At 42.0% G+C, this 24,255-nt stretch overlaps 1 protein-coding gene across 1 annotated transcript in view; it reads right to left on the bottom strand.

Annotated features, from left to right (window-relative positions):
- The window catches only part of LOC126100812 (uncharacterized), a 117,658-nt gene that overhangs the window by 62,631 nt on the left and 30,772 nt on the right, over positions 1-24,255 (bottom strand). The window lies entirely within an intron of this gene.

Raw genomic sequence — 24,255 nt, 5'->3', positions numbered from 1 at the left:
GTGGTGATTGTGACAGGGTGTCGAAGTCGAATTCTTCTCAGAGGGAAGAACAGTCAGACCAAAGACCCATGTCAGTTGTAGTACATGCAGATGTAGAATCTTCTAGTGATGGTAAGTTGCCCTCCTCTTCCTGGTATTGCAGCTTTCAAGTTAGCTTGAGGTGCTGGACGGAGACTGTTGTTGGTTTACCATTAAATACGGTACAGAATGTTTGTTCCCCCCATCTGAGCACCTTTTAGAGGCCTGAATATGATTGTTGAAACTCTGCTCAAATGGTGTCATCAAGGAGCACTACACTGGTACAGTCACTTAATGCTTGTCCAAAACATAAAAAACTCTTTCTTGGAAAATTCATGTTGCCACATAAAACTTTCACAAAGCTCAGACATACACGAGAGGCAACTAGTTCATGAACGGAGGATCGTACTGTACTGTAATTTATGTTTCCCAGCCCCCAAGATGCATAAGAATATAGTATTTACAGTAGAGCATGAGTGCCATGACTTTTTAAATAATCTTGATTTGATGATCAGGAACAAGAATAACACACTTGAAATAAGAGTAGCAAACCTCCACTTACAAGTGCAGTAAATTGTAAGATGACATCCACACCCATAGACATAGAACAACTAATGCCTAAGAACAAGGACAAAGAAATGAAAACATTTAAACAGAGTGGTAGAAAACGGGTTTGGTGAGCATGTGATAGATAGGTTTGAGGCAGCAGTAGGACACACATCAACAAAACGAGGCAAGTCTACAGAAATATAATGATGCCATATTAGGAAGTTATCTCATACATTTAACAACAAAGCAGTTAATATTGTATTCAGGACTGACAACCAACTACAGTTGAGGTTGAAGCATCAGACTGGCACAAGTGGGAACTAGATTGGGAAAGCACTTTACAAAATAAATTGTCAGGACTGTGAGAAGTATGTGGGTCAAACAGAAAGAACTTAAACTAAGGTTTAAAGAGCATAATGCTTGGATTCATCAGCAGTGGTGAAGCACCCTAAGAATTGAACAGCATTGATTAGGAAGCATCACAGACAGCCTCAATGCAATACACTTCGAAGAAAAAATGTGATTGCTGTCTAATTTTGAGAAAATACAGTGCTTGCACTTTATGAGAGGAGGGAATCAGCATGTTAAATAAAGTGATTGAAGTGTGCAAGGTCCATTTCTGAGCCCATTTTAGTGACCACCTCACTGAGAAGCAGGCACTAACCTAATCTGCTTAGTCGACGTAAGTCTTTAAGGCACAATATCATTTTTAAAACTGGTAGGGCTTCACATAAAAACATTCAAAGATTTTACTGAAAACAGTAGCATCAGTGACAGATGGGATACATACATTCCAGTACAATATGGGATTTAACTAGATGGAAACTACCCCCTCTGTTATGTTTTATACTCCCAACGAATAACAATTTTTTCCCTGATTTTTCGTTCTATGAGGGGCAGTAAGTAAATAATGTAACACTTTTTTCTTGGCCAATTCTGATTGAAAAATGTGTAATTTCTTGTGGAACATTGTGGAATACTTCAGCTCCTACAGTTTCATGAAGTTCCAATAGACAGCGGCACTATACGTAGCCTTCAAAATGGGTTCTGTGGTGGAGATGCGTTCCTAGCAGAGAGCTGTCACTGAGATCCTTTTGGCGTAAAACCAGAGCATCATAGATATTAACAGATTCTTCCAGAACGTTTACAGAACCCGGCAGTGAAAAAATAAAACATGGTGAGGCATCTGACATCAATGCAACAAGGTCATACAAACCTGTCAAATCTCCTACGTGCCGGCCAGCAGCACACAGCAGAAACTCCTGCAAGGGCACACTCATTCGAGATGGTCCATGGATCACAATCAAACACCTCTGTTGGTGGTGCTGACACACTTGTCCACCAGTTGGGATATTCAAAGGTGTGTGACAATTGGGTTCCTCACCGCCTAATGGAAGACCATAAGGAGCTTCCACCTTTTTGGCCCGACGAAGGATGCACTCCACAGGGAGCAATACATGGATCGTAGGGAGCTTATTGATGCAGCTAGACATTGGCACCGTCATCAACCATTAGAGTGGTACCATGCAGGTATACACGCCCTCCCAGTAAGGTGGCATAAGGCCGTCATACTGAATGGAAATTATGTTGAAAAATAGAAATTTGTAGCCAAAAGGATGGGGAATAACATGGTGAACTGGAATCCTAAATAAAACCAACCTGCTTTCAGAAAAAAATTGTTGCATTATTTATTGAATACCCGTCATATTTGCAATACAGGTGTATATGTGGCAAGAAAAGTATAGGAATATGTCAAGATGTTATTGCAGTAAAGGTCCATTTAAATTTATTATCTGGTTGATTATAATGGACTTACTGATTTCAATAATGCAATTAAATTTTACTATGAACTTAAGTAAAAGTTATGGCTAACTAAAAAATCATGCTATAGTGTGTAAAGGAAAAACATTTCTAGTTAACAGGAAAAATATGTGTTATCATTCATTTGAAATTAGACATTTTACTCGTTCTGAGATCATACTTTACATTACCTGGAGCTTACTAACTTATTTCATAACTGACTTGAAAGTTTGAACCCTCAATTTCTATTACATTTTTTTGCCTCAGTGCTTCCTAGATTCTGAACTAATGTTGTACTTTTGTTACTATATTTTTTTCCAAATCTGATAATACCCATTATTAATTGATTAGGCCTTTAGTTAAGATGTTGCATAATTTATCATAACATAAAATTATTTTCAAGATGGATGTCATCCTTGTAGTTAAGTTATTCCCAACACAGAAGCAAAACAGTGTTCCATATACTTTTATAATTTACTTACCTTCAACATTGTTCATAAATCAGAAAACAGTTAAGTAACATAGTCCACTCAAAACAGCAAAATCTAAACTAGCCAAATATCAAAACATTATGTATTTCCCAAGATCACATTACGGTCTTGCGCAAGTCTGTAACTAGTTCATCTCACTCTAAAATTGTCAGTCCCGGGCGCAGTATTGAATAAGTAACATCTATGTATTTAAGAATTTTGGGTGAGCTAGTAATGATGCAACAAAATCTTAAACATAGCTGCAAATCAGCAACTGTATAAATCTGAAGAGGCTGAAAGAAAAAAATTCAGCCAACTAGTTGCAAAACAAAGGTTTATTAGCCATTGATCTATGTTTCCACACTTCTAAAAATATCTTTGTCAGAAGGAGTGGGCCTTGTTACATTACATAGTGGTAAATTACGTTAGCTGAAGCCGAGCAGCTCTTATCATATGTAAAATTGATATAAAAACCAGAAACACCACATGCCATGGCTTAAGACAGCAGCCAGATTACATTCAGCACATGTCAGAATAAATGCACAATTGTATTCGCCCACTGCTAATGACTCTTGTCAAACTAATATTATAACAGGAGTCAAACAATACTTGCATAATTTAATTATACACCATGCCAGAGACAGAGGCTGTTGTCTCTGGCATGGTGTATACTTAAGTTATGCAAATACTTCATCCTTTTGATGCTCTTTATGATTTTATGTTGGCAAGAGCCTTGACCAGTGGGCAAACAGATTTGTGCATTTGTTCTGATGTACATTGAATGTAATCTGGCTGTTGTCTTAAGCCATGGCATGTGATCTCATTTGGTCTATGCACGCAGTGCAAACATTCCAATGATTTATTCATAGCATTTCGAATGATTTTCCTTCTGTGTATTCCTGTTTGGATGATATTCTTGTTGCTTCAGCATCAGAACAACAACATATATGACACAACATTTCGTGTAAAACGTCTGCAGTTAGTATTCACATGTGCAACCAATGTCGGTTGATACGGGAAAGTTTACCGTAGCTAGTCCACTAGAGACGGTGTAAATGAGTGCAAACTTACTTCCACTGTACAATCTTAATTAACTGTGGTGTTTTTTGCTCAGTCTAAAAAATAGTCTGTTGCTGCGGTGAAATTATTCTGCCACCCAATGTAGTGACTAATACTGCAATTATTATCTCAATTGTCCTTTTGCCATACTAAACATTTGCTCATTTTCTCAGCGAATGTTGGTCTACTGCTATAAAACTGGATAGAAAGAACTGTAACCAAGTGCACAATGTAATGTTTAATTACCTGCCATCAGAATTTAATTATGAAACCTACACTGGCCATCATATTATCTCAAAAGCAATATTGAAAGTGACTACAGTAATATGGGACATTATGTACTATGCGGGCCACATTATTACTATCCTTCTGCCACCTGCTGTTTTCAGCCCGTTACAGTGATCGAGAGAAGAGACGCCAGCTACAAGAGGAAAATTCAGGTGAAGGGAATTAGTTAAAAGTACTATCTTTGGCACATGAAGGCTATTACCTTTAGTGTATAAGTGAATTTTCTTAAGTGTTATGTGCCAACACGAGATGTTCAAGGAAGCATGTTGCATTTTTGACAAGCAATGTTTGATGCTGGATTTTTACTTTTGATGGTGCCTAATGATAAAGTAACTTTAGACTATGTAATAAATAATACCAGAGGACAATATAGACAGTTTCACTTGACTGTCAATATATGGAGTATAGTTGAGTGACAATTTGTTTCCTTGTTTTACAGCCTTGTTAATGGGATAATGTAGTCCCAAAATGTGCTGTTGTACATACGTCACATTTTCAAAAAATGGGCGTATTCACAAGTACTGGCCTTTATTTCTGTGACCCCTGTACTGTTGACACTTCCTGTATGTCACTCTTTCACACTATGCTCAATGACATGACAGTTTCTCATTACATCCTTAAAGAAATAGTTTAAGAGCGATTGACTGACTGGAGGAATTTGGAGTAATCATCTGAGTAAATCTCAATTTGTTGACTGATGCACAAGATCAATGTAGCATAATGCTTTTCACTCAGCCATCAGATAGACTTCTTTATGGCAGTGATGTCATCTGCATAATGATTAAACAGACTTTGAATCAGCGAGTATTGTGACAGCCAAGAGAGCGTGTTTTGAGAGCTGCAAGGCCATGCTGGGCCGACTGAGCTCTGTGGCAGTGACAATAGGTGGCAGCACCTTTGTGGTGTGATCACCTCAATGTGTTAGAAATCTTGAGTTCACGTGAGCTAGCTGGAGGCTCTGAACACACAGTGGGAAAACTAGGCAATTTGAATGGAACTACGAGGGTAGTTACCATGGCTGAACTGAGTGAATGAAGTAAATATTAAAAAATGTAAATTCTAAACAAAAACTAAACAAAACAGGCTGCATGAGTAAAGAAGTGCCCTCAAGTTATCTAATGTTAAATGTTTTAGACACAAAAGATTTTTAAAAGTTAATAAGCCCGTAACACCTTGATCAATTCATTCATAGTGTCAATGGACAGATTCAGTGAGTACTGTCAAATTGTTATGGTTTTGTGAATACTTAGTATTTTAAGTAAAAATTCAGTATATATATTCCGCATATGGAAAACTGATTTTTTCATAAATAAAACATGAAATAGTGAACGTAGTGGTATCAATAGTAAATATATGTAATTAGGAATGTACCACTGTAATTAATTTGCTTGTCTTATATGCATTAATGGCGTAATACAAAATAGCATCCGTGTCCACTAATACACTATTTGTGACCAAACCATTAAAGTCACAGAAAATTATGAGCAGCATTGGAAAGCTGATGAAATTTGTGTCTAGATCCATGCATAATATGTATATAAAAATTAAACATATATGCTTTTGGAAGCCTGAAGCATGCTATTTTTGGCTCACGTCAGAGCGAGGATGTAGGTTTTGAAATTTTTGCTAATTGACAGCGACATATGTTTTTGTCTGCAGTTTTATATCTTGGTTCAATTAAGGCCAAATGAAATGCTGTCAGATCAGGTCTACCATAACTTTGATGCCACAGTGTGCCAAGACATGTAGTCATGGAAGACGACTTGTTGGTAGGACAGAGGAACATATGGCCTGAGTCTAGGTGTAGAATTATCATGAGGTAGTTGTGATTCATCTGGCAACATTACTATTACAAACATTAAGGAACAGAAGTCCGAATTTTTCACTTTGGTCAGTTCCTGGGTTTCTGCTTTGCATCTATGCAGTATCTTCATGCAAAATTCTGGCTGGTAACAATGTCCACCACTCTGAAACACATAGCAGCAGCAATGTTCTGTCCTCCAGGAAGGTATTGAATATCTGTGGTGAACAGACTGAGAAATTCCAGATGGCACAGTTGATAGGGCATTACCTTTTCTGGGTGCTGTTTAAAGGCAAATGTTAATGACTTGTGATCTGAGAATATTTAACTTTTCTGCCTTCCAAAACATAATGGTAACATTTGAATGCCGAATATGTTGCCAACAACTCACGGTCATAGGTACTACAGTTATGTTTTGTGTCAATGAGAGACCTGCAGGAAAACTGACATGGTTCAGGTGTTCTTTCTTGCGACTAGTGTAAAGAAGCACCTGTAGAATAATCCAAAGCATCAACCATCAATACTATGGGAAGATCTGTTGAGGGATGTGTAAGCCGCATTGCATTAGCTTGTTCTTTAAACTTCTTGAATTATTATCTGCTTCATCATTCCGTGTAACAGGGTGATTATCCTTCCTCTTGGTCTTTTTGCTCAAGTTAAATAAATGTGATTGGATTCCTGCTATATATGTGACAGCATATGTCTGTAGAAAGTCACTATTCCTAAAAAATGACATAGTTCTGCTGCTGTTTTAGTATGTGGGAAGTCCTTGACTATTTTCACCTTTTCTAACAATGATGAAATTCCTTGAAGTGACACACCGTAACTCCAGAATGATCTCTCTCTCTCTCTCTCTCTCTCTCTCTCTCTCTCTCTCTCCCCCCCTCCCTCCCTCCAAAAACACATTTTCCCACATTAATGATTATCCACCTGTTGCAGATATGTTATATGTTGTTGTTCTGATGCTGAAGCAACAAGAATATCATCCAAATATGAGTACACAAAAGGAAAATCATTCGAAATGCGTGCATCGACCAAATGGCATCTTCAAACATTTGAAAAATCCAAACGCTGTGAAACAGCTGTTTTAGGCATATCTTGTGTCAGAACAGGAATGAATGGTAATCTCAGCTAAAGTCAATATTAGAGAATATCTTTCTGTCGAAGAGTTGAAAGCTGAACTCCTAACTGCAGAATTGGATAGAGGTCTGGCACTGTGACAGCATTTAAAGCTCTATAGTCTTCACAGGGAAGCCAAGCTCAATCTTTCTTTGGAACAAAATGCAGAGAACTAGACCAACGCCTTTTAACAGGACAACGTATGCCAAAGTTGATCATCTCTTGAAATTAAAATTTTGTTTCCGCGAATTTTTCTGGTGACGAGCATCTGGCACATGCATGCATTGGAAGTCTCACTAACTGTGTGCTGCATATTAATTTCAGGAAAATCATAATTAGGTTTCTCTGTAAGAATGTTATATCTTTTTAGCAAGTGTCTATATTTATGCTGTGGGCCAATAACAAAAACTAAATTGTCAATAGATACATCTACAGAGTCTGTACTAGTGGCTGAAGTTTCTCGATCGAGTAACTTTGACTTAACGTCAAATAGACAATAATGTCTCAAGAAATTGGCACCAATAAGTGGGTGGCGAACACCTATAAAAACAAATGGCCTTGGACTGCTTCATCGAAGGCCTCAAAGCCTATTTCTAAGTTCAGTGGTTGTTCATGATACACTTGTATTACAGAACCATTTGCAGCGTAGAGTTGCTGTTTCTGAAAGTTTCTTTGGCCTGATATTGTTCCTGGCAGCACAGAAAGATCTACTTCAGAATAGACCAAAAATCAAAGATGTGCGCCATAATTTATTGTGAATAGGAAGCCATTTGATTCAGCCTCCTCATCCTGTACTGTGCCAAGTGAATTGTGTAATGGTTTTCAGTTTGACCATTAGTGGCATCTTCAGAAATAAATGAGTAATGTGATGTTCTTTTCTTCACATCCTGTTTTAATTTATAATGATACCAGCACATAGAATTTTCTGTGCATGTCACAGTAATTTTGATCTGCTTCTTGACTGTGTCCCTCCCAGTTTTTACTTCCTGAATCTGGATCATTAATTAAGAAAGCTGTCTTTTCAGATGGGAAAGTCTGTCATAGTGAGATGCAGAGGAAACAGTTTCTAGTTTCTATACTATACACAAACTGACAGGGTGTCGTAATCTCTACGATTCTGCCGCCTATAAAAGCCACTGCGTCAAGATTTACATCTTGAGTAGCTGCTAGTGAACAATGTGCATTGGCTGGTAGTAGTTGTTGAAATACAGTTCTTAAAAAAATCACTGGTTAGCAATTCTTTAACATTGCATGACTGATTCTTCAAATTCTGTGGTGAGACATGTTTTTAATGTGGTGAGGCATGTCTGTATACAGGGAAGCTGATAATGGCTTGGGCAGGTAATCTGAAATTAGCTCAGCAACTTAGTTATCCAGCAATTCCAAAACATAATGATACTTTGTCATCTCATTGCTAATATTTGCGGTAATAAATTTGAATTCCACTTGCAAAATACCATATGTTTACATTGCTACACATGATATATCATTATCAATGTTGAAACTTCCTGTCAGATTAAAACTGTGTGCCCGACCGAGACTCGAACTCGGGACCTTTGCCTTTCGCGGGCAAGTGCTCTATCATCTGAGCTACCGAAGCACGACTCACGCCCGGTACTCACAGCTTTACTTCTGCCAGTATCTCGTCTCCTACCTTCCAAATTTTAGGAGACGAGATACTGGCAGAAGTAAAGCTGTGAGTACCGGGCATGAGTCGTCCTTTGGTAGCTCAGATGGTAGACCACTAGCCCACGAAAGGCAAAGGTCCCGAGTTCGAGTCTCGGTCGGGCACACAGTTTTAATCTGCCAGGAAGTTTCATATCAGCGCACACTCCGCTGCAGAGTGAAAATCTCATTCTGGAAATTATCAATGTTGTCTGATGCTGCATTTGCCATAAAAAATAAGATAGCAAAATTAAATTGCTGCAGTAAAATTCTTGTGTACTCACTATCATGTCGGGCTCACCAGTGTGGGTTCTACATTGATTGATTGATTGATTGAGAGACTATGGGGTGAAATGGCGAGGTCATCAGTCCTGCCATTCCAAAGTGGATTACATAAGAAAGAGGGCCTGCTAAAAGTGGACGGATTCAGTCAGAGGAGTCAAATTGTAAAAGAATGAACATTAAACATACACAGTAAAAACATAAAAGAAATCAAATATAAAAACTGTGGGGAAAAAAAGGGGGTGGTCATGGGGTCACAGACCGTAAGACTGCAAAAGGAGACCCAACCACAACCAACCCGCCCTTGCTCCAAGACTAAAGGAGAACCTTATACCTGGAAATAAAAACTACTTTCACGGAGGAAACCATCTGTGGATCATCTACTACATCTAAGACTATACTTAGCACAAAGGGGCGAAAGAAGGGGACATGCCACCAAAACGTGAGATATCGCCAGTCTGGCGCCACAGCTACATTGTAGGGGTGGGTCGTTGCATAGGAGGAAACAATGGGTGAGCCGGGTATGGCCAATGCATTAACGGCATAAAACAGTGGACTCCAGAGAGGGGCAATAAGAAGTGCCCCAAACTGCAGTAGACTTCTGATTGTGTGGAGCTTATTATTATGAGCCATAGCACTCCAGATGGCATTCCACTGTTGGGCAAAGAGAGATTTGACATAGATCTGCATATCCGCAGCTGGAATCGTGAAAGGAAATGGGGGTAAGTATCTGCTTCTCTAGCCAAACAATCAGCCAATTCATTCCCAGAGATTCCCACATGACTTGGGACCCAGAGAAAGATGACTGAACAGGCCACACACTCAGGGGTAGAGAGGTGGTCATGGATGGCAGAGACCAAGGAGTGATGAGAGTAGCATCAATCGATAGCCTGCAGGCTACTCATGGAGTCGGAAAAAATTAAAACACTATGGAGGGAGGCCTGAGAAACAAAAAGGAGGGCCCTGTGAACGGCTAGAAGCTCTGCTGTAAATGCACTACATGATCCTGGCAACAAATGGTGCTCATAGGCGGTAGTAGGCTTGAAAGTATATCCCACATCTACATCTACGTGATTACTCTGCTATTCACAATAAAATGCCTGGCAGAGGGTTCAATGAACCACCTTCAAGCTGTCTCTCTACCGTTGCACTCTCGAATGGCACACGGGAAAAACGAGCACTTAAATTTTTCCGTGCGAGCCCTGATTTCTCTTATTTTATCGTGATAATTATTTCTCCCTATGTAGGTGGGTGGCAACAGAATGTTTTCGCAATCAGTAGTCTTAGAACCATCAGTGTAAAAGATGGTGGCACCCTGGAACACAAACTAATTAAGAAAACTGTTGCCTTCAACAGTTTTTAGAGACCTTCATAAGTGGTCAGTGAAAGCAGTAACACACCAGCATCTGAAGAAATTGCAACAACACATTCCAGAAGTGAAAGGGTGTGTACAGGCCGAAGAACTATGTTTAGTGCTTCACTGATTTGGCTGAGAATTGTTCTGTAATTCTCCCACAATAAATACAAGGGTATTATTTGCGTAATGACCAGGTTTCAATTTTTACAGGAGTGACATTTTCAAAACAAAACCACAAGTGTTGCAGTTGTAAGTGATGACACAGAACATTACTCAGCACATGCTTTGCTAGCAAAGTGGAAAATTCTTCAACAGTAAACAGGGACAGAGAAGATCATCATTTCTAATGGCGCTTCTAGTCATTTTAAAAATTGTTGCCAGCTGTTTGAATTGAGTAAGTCGCTTGTGCCAACTAACTGGGTACACAGTGCTACTGGTCTCAGGAAGGGACCTTGTGATGGTGTGGGAGGCCTGCTGAAGCACCATGCTACAAAACAATCTTTCCAGACCAAATACAGATGTCATTCAGAATGCTGAGGATTTTACGAGAGTTGTGAAATCTTACACATCCACAGCCCTCATTCTTTTGCCCAAAGAGGAAATCGAAGAATTCCATGAGCAGAAAAAAGTATGGTCGAAACAAACTACTCCTGTGAACGGATTCCGGAAGACACATTTTTGGATTCAAAGTGATGGGCAAACTCATATTGCACGCACTTTAAAGAGCAAGAAAGAAGAAATTTCGTTCACACCTCAGAAACAGCATGATAATATTAAGATTCACAACCTGAGATGAGGGATGTTTGTGGCATGTGTGTATGACTGACTTGTGGATTTCAGAGATTATAGACACCAGTTATGAGTTAAACGAAATTGTAGTGAACTTTATGCTACCACATGGACCAGCTGCTGGATGTAGGTTTCCAGCTGCAGGACAGAAACAACCCCATCAGTGCTCACTTCCTGTTCACAATGTTTTGAAGATTGTAAGTGCTCCAGTTCCTGCTGGTTCAACAGGACGGCATCACTCTATATCAAAGGAAGATACTGAAGCAGTGGAACATGTTTTTTGTTCATTGATTGTCTAATTTCAGTACAAAACAGAGTGCACAGAAATCGTATAAATGGAAACCTTTAAGTCTTTGGACCTTTCACAAACCTTTTGGAACCATTTAAAATGCTTGAAAAAGAGTCTCTTAGTCATCTTTCAAAACTAGAATTATGTTAAATAAGACTAGGTTTTGATTTTTATGAGCCTGGTATGTGATAATGAGGTAATAAAACAGGTTTTATGTATGACAAAAATTTGTCATTTGTAAAACCTGATCAACCTAAAAGTGGAAGCTCTCCTTTTCAGGGAATGTAGAACTATATGGTACTAATCAACAGAAAAAAAAATCAAAATTATATGGATTGGCATTTAAAAAAAAATCCATAAATTATAAAAAGTTCACAACACTATATTAAAAACTTCGACAGGCAAGTTCAAATGAAGGATTTCTTTGTAATCATAAAGCAATTATCTTTCAAATAAAAACAAACCAACAAAATATCTAGAACTGTTACAGAGATACAGCATTTTAAAAATTTTTCCAAAATTTGCATATTCAAAATGGTATGCGTAGTGTCCTCTCCAGAGTGCTGTTTCTCGGAGCAGAAATTTTTTTGGAGGAAACAAAAAAATGCGTGTTCCTTACTTAGTCCTTCATTTTAACATATGCTAAAGTCAATAACATCTGAGACTATGAAGGTAAGATTTTTCCCTAGCCTGCCTGAATTGATATGGACTATGGCATCTACATGTTCTTTGTTGTCAGCTCATGAGTGAGCAGCTCTCTTTGTGGTGGAAGTTGCCTTTCTCAGAAGAACCCTGCAACTGCCCTACATGCACATCAAAAATAACCTTATTCCATTTCTTGCCTAGTAGTGTAGTGCAGTGTATGGTGACTTACACTGATTCTACTCATGTGAGTTTAGTTAACAGTGCAATCAGTTTAGTTTGTATATATATTTAGTTACTGGGAAGTGATAGACAAGCCTATTAGATCACAAGAAAATGTGCATGATATGAAGAAAAGGTATTTCCAAAGTAATCAGAGTTCAGTCATCTGTAACGTAAGTGCAGTTTGTACTAGAGAATTAACACAGAAAGAAGTATTGGCTAAAATCTTTAGTTCCAATCCAAGGGCTGCAATTTATACAAAATGCAGTTGTGCCACAATAGGGTGCATCAGAAAAGAAGGCAAAAATAAATCATATGGCTTACTGGAATCACCATGAAAGAACACTAAGAATTTTGGGTGAAAACCCATTGTTATGGGCAGGTTTACAAAATCGAAATTTCAACACCACCAGGGGACTTTTACAGGGGGGGGGAAACACTTCGCCACCACTGCACTAACTACTTACTGCAATAAAACAAAAAACCCAGTTTCAAGCCACTGCCACTGCATGAAATAGGATTTATCTGGAATAGATATGTAGCAAAAGGAGTCTGGTTGAGATTATTGATGTAATTGATTGGATATGCAAATACTTTACGTAAGTAAGGAAATTAAGAGAGCGAGGTAGGACATTCTTTTACACTGAGGAAACTTGTAGAAAATGTTGGCAGGTCCTGGCGATATGTACGGTATGTACAATCTGTCTTGCTTACTTTCCTATCTTCCACTTCTAGGCTCTCAGGTTTTCAAATCTCTGCCAGTGTAGTCTTTCCTTCTCATCCCACCCAGTAAGAACTTTTATAAGCTCCCCATTTTGTAAATCTCACTAGTCCTTTTCCTTCACCCCTCTTCCTTTCCCATCAATTTTGCTGTCAGGAGGAGACAGTGGCCCTGAGAGCTTGCACATTTTTTTAACCTTTATGTGTGGTTACTAGTGCTGTCACTTGGTGAGTAGACTTTATCTATCCAATTACATTATACTTCCAAAAAATGATTATTTTCATTGATATAACATGTCCTATGCTACACATATAATAAGAAGTTCCAGAAAATGGTTGTAAGTGTCACTTGATGTGACTTCAGCCAATCGAGAAATGCAGATGGCAGCATGCAAAGGTGAGGAGTATGACCATACTTTCCCCATACGAAGATTCACTGGGAAAGAGCGCCTGACAAATGGGAGGCAGAGGCAGTAGGCGTACAGGATAGGAATGTGGCACTGGTGAAGTGGTCACATGCAGGGGGATTTGTATTCAATGCACAATGGCATAAAGGAGTGGATTCTATGTAGGAGATAGAACAGAGGAAGAGGGAGACTGCGAGAAGTGGGTCTGAGTACAGAGTGAAAAGTTAGGATCATATGATAGAGGTAGAGATGAGTGTCTGCCTTTGACAGAAGTGGAGTAGGATGTGATATGTGGGTGCACTGGACAAGTCTATCACTGGTCATCCATAGAATGTGTGTCACTGTATGGCCACTTTGGGCAAAGTGAGGAGGATTGTGGATACTGACAGTCCACATTTCAAAGAGTGATGATAAACAGTCAGAGCCCAGATAAGTTATTTCACTTTGGGATGATATGAGATGATAAGGTAGGAAAAAGGGGGAATGTTGATGTCTAGGTAGTTGTGCTAACAGTGACACATAGTGATTCAGGTGGTAATGGGATGGGGATGGTTGAGAGACAGTGAAAGAAATGGTCTGTGTCTTTGAAATGTCTGAGTCCATGCTTACACCCCACATTTCCTCCTCCTTGCCACATGGGTGACACACCTGTGAAAGACTTAGGTCCAAGTCATGTCCAATACAACCATCCAAAACATTCTACACTAGTCCCATCACAGGCACAGCCTTTCTTATTAGTGGCAGGCCACCTCTGAAAGCAGTCTTACCATATAACAGTTGCTGTTACTACTGCACAGCATTGTATGTGAACATGATCACCAACTGCCCACTCAAGTGAACGATCAGTACCAAACTTTGACTAAAAGCAGAGTGACCATCCACTGCCGGAACATGCTGCTGGGTATAATCTTCTGAATTTTAATGGCTGTTTAACAACTAACGTCACCTACTGCCCCCCTCCCCCCATAAACTATTATATTTGAATTAAATAAACTGAAATTATATCCTTTAATTTCGTAATCATCCTGGTCTCTCTGCTAGTTCCTACCCATCACCACTCTGGCCCCAAGAAACCTAACTTCACTCATCCTGGACACATCCTCTACTCTCAGTAGTCTCCCTTTTGCTAGGTTTTATTTCATTCTCCCAATTCACTCTGCCACATCCTTGTGTGATGCATACAACTCCCACTACTTCTAGCCACTGCAATCTTCCCTCTAGACCCCAACTCCTTCCTTCCTCCACACCCTCCAACACAATACAGACCATCACCAGGAGATATGCAGTGCCGGCACAAGGTCATCAGGAGTTACAATGTTACCGTGCTGTTGTATGTGTATTCAATTCATCTACTCCTACACCTACATCATACTCCGCAAGTCATCTCATGGTGTGTGGCGGAGGGTACTTTTGGTACCGCTATCTGATCCCTCCAACCCTGTTCCACTCATGAATAGTGTGTGGGAAGAATGAGTGTCGGTAAGCCTCTGTATTGGCTCTAATCTCTCGAATTTTCTCCTCGTGGTCAATATGCAAGATGTATGTGGGGGGAAGTAATATGTTGTCTGACTCCTCCTCAAAAATGCTGTCCCGAAATTTCATAAGTAAATCTCTCCGTGATGCACAATGTCTCTCTTGTAACGGCTGCCAGTGGAGTTTGTTCAGCTTCTCTGTATCGCTCTCTCACCAGTTAAACAATCCCATGATGAAACGCACTAATCTTCGTTGGATCTTTTCTGTCTCCTCTATCAGTCCCACCTGATAGGAATCCCAGATAGATTGACAATACTCAAGAATCGGACAAACAAGCGCTTTATAAGCCATTTCTTTCGTGGATGGGTTACATTTCCTTAGGATTCTTCCGATGAATCTGAGTTTCGTTTCTGCTTTTCCCACTATCCGTTTTATATGGTCATTCCACTTAAGGTCACTCTGGATAGTTATGCCTACATATTTTACGGCAGACACTGTCTCCTGCTGTTTGTCATCAATAGTGTAGCTGTACAGTAGTGGATTTCTTTTCCTATGTATGCGCCATATGTTGCATTAATTTACGCTCAGGGTCAACTGCCGGAGTCTGCACCATTCATCAATTCTCTGCAGGTCGTTCTGCAAATTCTTACTATCTTCTGGTGTTGCTACTTTGGTATGAACAACTGCATCATCAGTGACTAGTCTTAAAGAGCATCCAACACTTTCTACTAGGTCATTTAAATATATTGTGAACAGCAACGGTCCTACCACACTTCCCTGTGATACTCCGGATACTACCTTTGCATCTGTTGATTTAGTTCCGTAACGAGCAACGTGTTGAGTTCTATTTGCAAGAAAGTCTTGAATCCAATGGCAGGTCTGCTCCAATACACCGTAAGCATGTATTTTTTTCATTAAATGGCAATGCAGGATGGTGTCAACTGCCTTACTGAATTCAAGGAACACGCCATCAACCTGAGCACCATTGTCCACTACGCAGTGAATCTCATGGAGGAACAGAGCGAGCTGAGTTTTGCAGGATTTCTGTTTGTGGAATCCATGTTGATTTTTATAGAGGAGCTGTTCATTTTCCAAGAATGTCATAATTATTGAATACAAAACATGTTCCATAATTCTACAACAGATTGACATCAACAATATAGGTCTATAGTTGTGTGGATCTGTCTTAGGGCCTTTCTACAAACAGGAATGACCTGCACTTTTTTCCAGTTGTCAGGTACTTTTCATTGTTCAAGCGATCTACGATAAATTACTGCTAGATGGGGAGCAAGTTCTTTTGCACAATCTCATCTGGTCCTGAAGCCTTTCCACTACTAGCAATTATAGCTGCTTTTCAATTCCATGATCAGTTATCTCAATATCTGCCATTTTGACATTCACAAGGTGACAGCGAATTCAGTGTTTCAGCCTTCACTCTGTTATCTTCCATTTCGGTGCTGGTGTGGTTGCTGAGAGAATGAATAGATGACTGACACACTTACTGATATTACTCAGGTCGGTTAGCAACGTCTTACTTTCCAAATCATTGAACGTTTCTCTCATTGCTCTCCTTACGCTCATTTTCGCTTCGTTCAGCCGTTCTTTGTCAGCTAGGTTTTTACTTCTCTTTGTTTACTGAGAGCTTTACTAACACGGCTATTAAACCACGGTGGATCTTTCCCATCCCTTAAAACCTTACTCAAAACATACTTGTCTAGGGCATAGTGAATGATGTCTTTGACTTTTTTCCATTTGTTCTCCACATATTCGTCGTCACTAAATATTTAATGCTGGTTGCTGAAACAGTCTGAAATTTGTATCCTGTCATCCTTTCTGAGGAAATGACCTTTCTAACATTCATTGTAGGACCCATCATGATAGGTGCTGTCACAGCCTTATGAACACTGATACCTTCCTATATGTTAACTGATTTGATAATTCAGGTCTGTCTGATGCCATGAGGTCTAAGATGTTACCCTCATGAGTTGATTCTCTAAGTATCTGCTCAAAGTAATTTTCGGACAAGACATCCAGAACAATGCCACACGATTCCCTGTCTCTGGCACCAGTTTTGATGGCATAACACTCCGAATCTATACCTGGTAAGTTGAAGTCACCCTCTATCACAATGGCGTGATCAGGAAAATTACTAACGATATTCTGCAAGCTCTGTCTGAAGCACTCTACAACTACAGATCCTGATTCAAGTGGTCTATAAATGCATCTGATCACCATTTTTAACCGTTCTATGGTACTCAATTTCACGTAGATTAATTCACATTCAGAATTCATGATAAACTTGCTAGATTTTATAGAATTTTTTACTGCAATAAACACACCGCCACCACTGGCGACTAACCTATCCTTACGATAAACATTCCAGTCTGAACTTTGGATTTCATTGTCACTGACGTCTGGCTTCAACCAGCTTTCTGTTCCGAATACTATCTGTGCATTATAACCTTCAATAAGCGATATTAATTCTGGGAGCTTTCCTTGGATGCTCCTGCAGTTTACTAAAATCACATTAATCTTTCCTATTTTTGATCTGGGAGGATCAAGATACTCTGAGGTCGCTGTGGCTGATGTAACAGGCAAATCGTGTTTGCTCCCAAGAGAGGGGTCCTCTAACCTAAAGAAGCCCCATGTGCACACCACACATACTCCGTTACCCTAACAGCCGCTTCCTGCATGTAGTGTACATCTGACCTATTAAGGGGAACCCTACAATTCTACACCCGATAGTGGAGGTAGAGAAATTCTCATCCCATGCAGTCGCAGAGCAGTCTGAGCCTCTGGTTTAGACCTTCCACTCTGCTCCAAACTCAAAGGACTGCAATCAACCCTTGGTACGATGCTACAAACAGACAGCTTAGCCTGCACCCCACGTGCGTTGCTAGTTGCCTTCACCAAATCAGCCAGCTGCCGACAGGAGCCGAAGATGGCCTCAGAACCCAAGCGACAGGCATCATTCGTGCCGACCTGCTACTACATGCAGCCAGTTGCACCCAGTGCGCTCTGTAGCCACCGACAGGGCCTCCTGCACATCACAGATGAGACCTCCCAGCAAACATACCGAATGCACACCGGAACTGTTTCTTGCCTTGCCTGCATCTCCCTCAGCAGCTCCATCACCCGCCTAACACTGGAGCTCCCAATGACTAGCATATCACCTCTGTACTTGTCCGGACTGGGCAGTTAAATCGACCGCTAGCCCAACAGGAGAGGCATCCCGTGCTGGCTCAGAGTTATCATCTACACTGAAAAGCACCTCGTACCTGTCGCTAAGACGTAGGGAGCCGGCTGCATGGCCTGCTCCCTCTTTCGCCTTCTGCCCAGTGACACATGAACTCACCACTGCCTGCCACCCACTCTGGAGTGAGGATGAACTGGTAAAATGTTGAGTATCGGAAGCCGCAGTGATGTCCAGACCACCAGGGGATTCCAGTGACACCAAAGGTGTCGCAGGTCTCGTCACTGGTGCCCCAACGTCACTGCAACTTGAGCATTAGCTAGAATGCTTGTTGATGGTAGCAAACGCAGCTTCCAGCTGTTTACGGACTGCAGCCAACTCTCCTTGTGTCCGCTCCCAACAAGCACAGTCCCTAGCCATATCATAATGTGTATAGGATAGATACGAGGTCTCGAATGGCGTTACTGAGTTTCAAAATACGCCAAAGGAGAATAAAGTAACACTAAAAGTTGGTGTGCAGATTTCTCGCTTAACTCTGAGACCACAAACTATTAAACAGAAATAAGTTTCTCTGCAAGGAAAATTTACACTAGGAAGCCGCCCTATACAATGATATTCACGAGACTTATTCAAAAACAAAAACTACGATTAATTTTCTAACCACTAGTCTATACAGTAAAATACACACGTACAGTTCACTTCTTTGCAGAAGTACATGAACAAAAAACAAAGACTAAATTAATTTACAGTGTACAGGGTGTATATGGGGACAAGGAAAAAAAAATTCCCGGATTATTCCCGGATTTCTCCTGGATATCCCGTTTAAGAAATATGCTTTTTCCCGGTTGAAAATACACTTTTTCTGTGCTAAGTGACAGTAGGTTTTCCATAGATTTTCCCTCGGGACTGTAAAACTTATCAATCCTTTGAATGCTTAACGTTTTATACAATCGCGTAGGACTTCCCGGAAAAAAAAAGGCAGGCCAGAGAAGTTTTGGAAAGACCTTTGATTTGCAGCAACATATACACTGCATATTTTCGTATTACGAAAGTATAAATTCGAATTGCACCAAACACAGCGTGTTAGTTTCCGGAGCGTTGAAACCGAGGTTGCGATGTCCTTTTGTAAGCGAGTCTTATCTCAAGCCACGAGATCTCGCTAGCCGATGACAGCAGCTATTCAGAGCATGGGACACCTGTTATAGTCAGCCAATAGCAAGATCACTGGTTACATAGCGCGAACACACAAGAGGAAAAGTTAACGGTTTACATTAATGTACACAGTACCGTATATCTACAAGAAAAGCTAAGCTTTCACATAAAATTTTGGTCTCTAAGATTAACACGCTACAACAGAAGCTAAGCTTTCACATGTAATATTGATTTTTTTTTGCGCGTGTTGTACTTTAAGATACATCACACAAATGTGCCAGTAAATTTAAAATTCTGACATAAATGTCTCGGCTCGAAATTCTTGTAAGTGGCTGGTCCTCAAACTGTTCAGTTTCGAACGCTCTGTGATTTAGATATCCATCCAACTTTCTCACACGTAACAAAATTCATCTTGCATAAAAAGAAATTTTCTTTGAAAGTAACACTTTTCTAACCACAGTTCTCAATACTATCCGGATACTGTTAGAAATAGGTTCGATTTACCAGTTGCCAGAGAGCACCAGGAAACAGGCATTATTGTGCGTGTGCAACTGTAGTGGTGTAGGAAGCCCACATTTTTGTGTGTATAAAGCACTAACAGAGCTTACATTACACCACAAAAGAAACAGGGCATCAGAGGATACTCCAAAGAGCATCGGAATTTCGTAAACCACACTAAAATGCATAATTCGTCTTGAAGTGCAAATTGGCTTTTTCCAGATTCACAATGAAGTACGTCCCATCTGATATTAAGCTTTCGTAAACACGGGCCACGTGGAGGTTAACCCCCTCCCCACTACAACTCAGACAACTCTGTGCAAGCGCGAATCTGGCAGCTAGGGCGCGGGAGAAAAGTTTTTCTCGTTTGCATCTGGCTGCTTGCTGCTACTACCGATACAGCTAACAGCCAAACTTCAAGTAGCGGGAGGAGGTACTGCTTAGACCCAAGTCAAATGCGCATGCACAACAGACCGCTGGCAATTGGTCAAATGAACCTAATGTGAACAGTTGTGACGTCATGCTCATAGCAAGCAGTTTATTGTTACGAAGAATTACTGTCTGCACCCTACGGCCTTTGAGATATTTTTGCTATTTGCAGACACTTGTGCGTGCACGGTGTTTTGTTGTTGTAAATTGCACATTTCCTTTGCCACTAAAGTTTTATTTTTTCCCCTCTCGTTTATATTTTATTGCTGCAGTATCATTCTCCAGTAGCAGGATACAATAACATTCTTTGCTAGAGAATCAATTCTGCAGTCAAAATTGCAAAAATTTAACTGAAAAAATTCCGGGTTTTTCCCGGATTTCCCGGGTCGTATACACCCTGAGTGTAACACCCAAGTGCTGCTGCTGCTGCTGCTGCTGCTGCTTTGCTGTGTGTCCTCTCGGTTCGGCGGGTGCCGAGTTCTGAAGAAGAATTTGTTCAAAAGCTAGCAATGTTCTGATTCCTGTTTATGTTCCTGTCAATGAACTCAACAGCTAAACTACATGGTGAGTTGTTACCTTTCTGCTTTAATTATTTACAACACACAATTTTTTAATAGATGGAAATATGTCCAAATAATGAAACAACTGAGGAAAGCAATATTATTTGTATAGTTGCACTATGGCCATGAAACTACCACTGTGGACGACAAAATGTAACATTTCTTTGAGAGTACATAACTGCTACAGTCTAGCTTTAAAAAGTAAGATTACCTTGTTGATGTATAAGGTGTACAAATTTGCTTCCACCATTTGCCGATAGTGGCGACGACAGTAAGCAGCGGTCGAAAAAAACAGATCGCAGACGCCAGGCAGTTGGCTTGGACCTCGGTCAACATAACTTCATTCAAACATTAGTCGATTTGTCTCTGCATCATAAAGTTGTTCTTGATTGAAAATGTCAGTTTATGGGCCTAATTCTCGTCATTTGTGGGAGGTGTTACTATTTTGTTTCAATATGAAGAAAACAGCGCCCGAGTCAAATCGAATGCTGTCAAGTATGTATGGTAAGGACGCTATTGGTTGGTTGGTTTGGGGGGGATTAAAGGGACCAGACTGCGACGGTCATCGGTCCCTTTTTCCAAAAAAAAGTAAAACCACCCAAAGAGAATAAAAAACGAACAACAGGAAAGACGTCAGACGACACAGGACAAGAAATACTCCTACAGAGAGCAGACGAAACAAATTAAAATCACACAGAGTGTGACAGTGGTTGGCCGACCATAGAGATAAAAAGGAAAAGCCAACCACCGAGAACACATTAAAAACTCAGCGTAAAATCGTAGGCCAATGGCCAGAATCAACACAAAAGAACAGAACAAACACTCAGAGTAAATAATAAAAACCCCCAGCCCGAATAAAACGGAAAACTAAGTCAGCCATACCAGGGTCATCACATAAGAGGGCATGGAGCGTATCAGGCAGCGCAAATGTCTGCCTGACCACAGCTAAAAGGGGGCAGGCCAACAAATTGTGGGCCACTGTCAAAGCCGCCCCGCAGCGACATGCAGGAGGGTCCTCCCGGCGCAGTAAATAACTGTGTGTCAGGTGGGAGTGGCCAATGCGGAGCCGACAAAGGACGACAGAGTCCCTGCGGTTGGCTCGCAGGGATGACCGCCACACAGTCGTCGTCTCCTTGATGGCACGGAGTTTATTGGGCATGATCCGATTGCGCCATTCAGCGTCCCAAAGCGCAAAAACTTTTCGGCGGAGGACTCCCCGCAAATCAGTCTCTGGGAGGCCAACGTCCAGAGACTGTTTACTCGTGGCCTCTTTCGCCAGGCGGTCAACATGTTCATTGCCCGGGATACCGACATGACCGGGGGTCCACACAAAGACCACAGAGCGGCCGCAACGCGCAAGAGTATGCAGGGACTCATGGATAGCCATCACCAGACGAGAACGAGGAAAACACTGGTCGAGAGCTCGTAAACCGCTCAGGGAATCGCTACAGATAACGAAGGACTCACCTGAGCAGGAGCGGATATACTCTAGGGCACGAAAGATGGCGACTAGCTCAGCAGTGTAAACGCTGCAGCCAGCCGCCAAGGACCGTTGTTCGGAATGGTCCCCTAGAGTTAGCGCATACCCGACACGACCAGCAACCATCGAACCGTCGGTGTAAACAATTCCAGAGCCCTGATACGTGGCCAGGATGGAATAAAAGCGGCGGCGGAAGGCCTCTGGAGGGACCGAGTCCTTCGAGCCCTGTGCCAAGTCGAGCCGAAGGCAAGGGCGAGGAACACACCACGGGGGTGTACGCAGAGGCGCCCGGAAAGGAGGTGGAACTGGGAAAAACCCAAGCCCGCAGAGAAGCTCCTTGATGCGTACGGCGATCGGACAACCCGACCGGGGCCGATGGTCTGGCAGATGGACGACTGACTGCGGGAACAGGACACGATAATTTGGATGCCCGGGCAAGCTAAAAACATGGGCAGCATAAGCGGCCAGCAAACGTTGGCGTCGGAACCGCAGTGGAGGTACACCTGCCTCCACTAGGACACTGTCCACAGGGCTGGTGCGGAAAGCACCAGTGGCAAGGCGTATCCCGCTGTGGAGAATTGGGTCCAGCACCCGCAACGCAGATGGGGATGCTGAGCCATAAGCTAGGCACCCATAATCCAGGCGAGACTGGATTAACGCCTGGTAGAGCCGCAACAGGGTAGATCGGTCGGCGCCCCAGCGGGTGTGGCTCAAACAACGCAGGGCGTTGAGATGCCGCCAACACGCTTGTTTAAGCTGCCGGATATGAGGCAGCCAAGTCAACCGGGCATCAAAAAGGACACCCAAAAACCTGTGGGTCTCCACCACAGCAAGAAGTTCGTCGGCAAGATAAAGCCGCGGCTCAGGATGGACCGTTCGGCGCCGGCAGAAATGCATAACGCGGGTCTTGGCAGCCGAAAACTGAAAACCACGCGCTACAGCCCAAGACTGCGCCTTGCGGATTGCGCCCTGTAGCTGACGTTCAGCTGCTGCAATGCTAATAGAACTATAGTAAAGACAGAAGTCGTCAGCATACAGGGAAGCGGAGACAGAATTTCCTACTGCCGCAGCGAGACCGTTTATTGCAATTAAAAACAGGCAGACACTGAGGACAGAGCCCTGGGGTACCCCGTTCTCCTGGACGAGGGAGGAACTATACGAGGCCGCGACTTGCACGCGGAAGGTACGATACGACAGAAAATTTCTGATAAAGATCGGCAGAGGGCCCCGATGACCCCATCCATGAAGCGTAGAAAGGATGTGATGACGCCATGTCGTATCGTACGCCTTCCGCATGTCGAAAAAGACAGCGACCACGTGCTGACGGCGGGCAAAGGCTGTACGGATGGCCGACTCAAGGCTCACCAGATTGTCGGTGGCGGAGCGGCCTTTACGGAACCCACCCTGAGACGGAGCCAGAAGGCCCCGAGACTCCAGCACCCAATTTAAGCGCCGGCTCACCATCCGTTCAAGCAACTTGCAAAGAACGTTGGTGAGACTAATGGGACAGTAGCTGTCCACCTCCAGAGGGTTCTTTCCAGGTTTCAAAATGGGGATGACAATACTTTCCCGCCATTGCGACGGAAACTCACCCTCGACCCAGAGACGGTTGTAAAGGTCGAGGAGGCGTCGCTTGCAGTCCACTGAAAGGTGTTTCAGCATCTGACAGTGGATGCGATCTGGCCCGGGAGCGGTATCAGGGCAAGCGGCAAGGGCACTCTGAAATTCCCACTCACTGAATGGAGCGTTGTAGGGTTCAGAAGCGTTGGTGCGAAAAGAAAGGCTCCGACGTTCCATCCGCTCTTTAATGGAGCGGAAGGCCTGGGGGTAATTCGCAGAAGCGGAACTCATAGCAAAATGCTCTGCTAAGCGGTTTGCAATGACGTCGGAGTCAGTACAAACTGCTCCATTCAGTGAGAGCGCAGGGACGCTGGCAGGGGTCCGATAGCCGAAGACCCGTCAAATCTTGGCCCAGACCTGCGATGGAGTGACA

The sequence above is a fragment of the Schistocerca cancellata genome, chromosome 9 (genome assembly GCF_023864275.1).
Source record: "Schistocerca cancellata isolate TAMUIC-IGC-003103 chromosome 9, iqSchCanc2.1, whole genome shotgun sequence".
Classification (NCBI taxonomy): domain Eukaryota; kingdom Metazoa; phylum Arthropoda; class Insecta; order Orthoptera; family Acrididae; genus Schistocerca; species Schistocerca cancellata.
The sequence above is the reverse complement of the archived record's forward strand: the minus strand, read 5'-3'. Positions and strand labels throughout refer to the sequence as shown.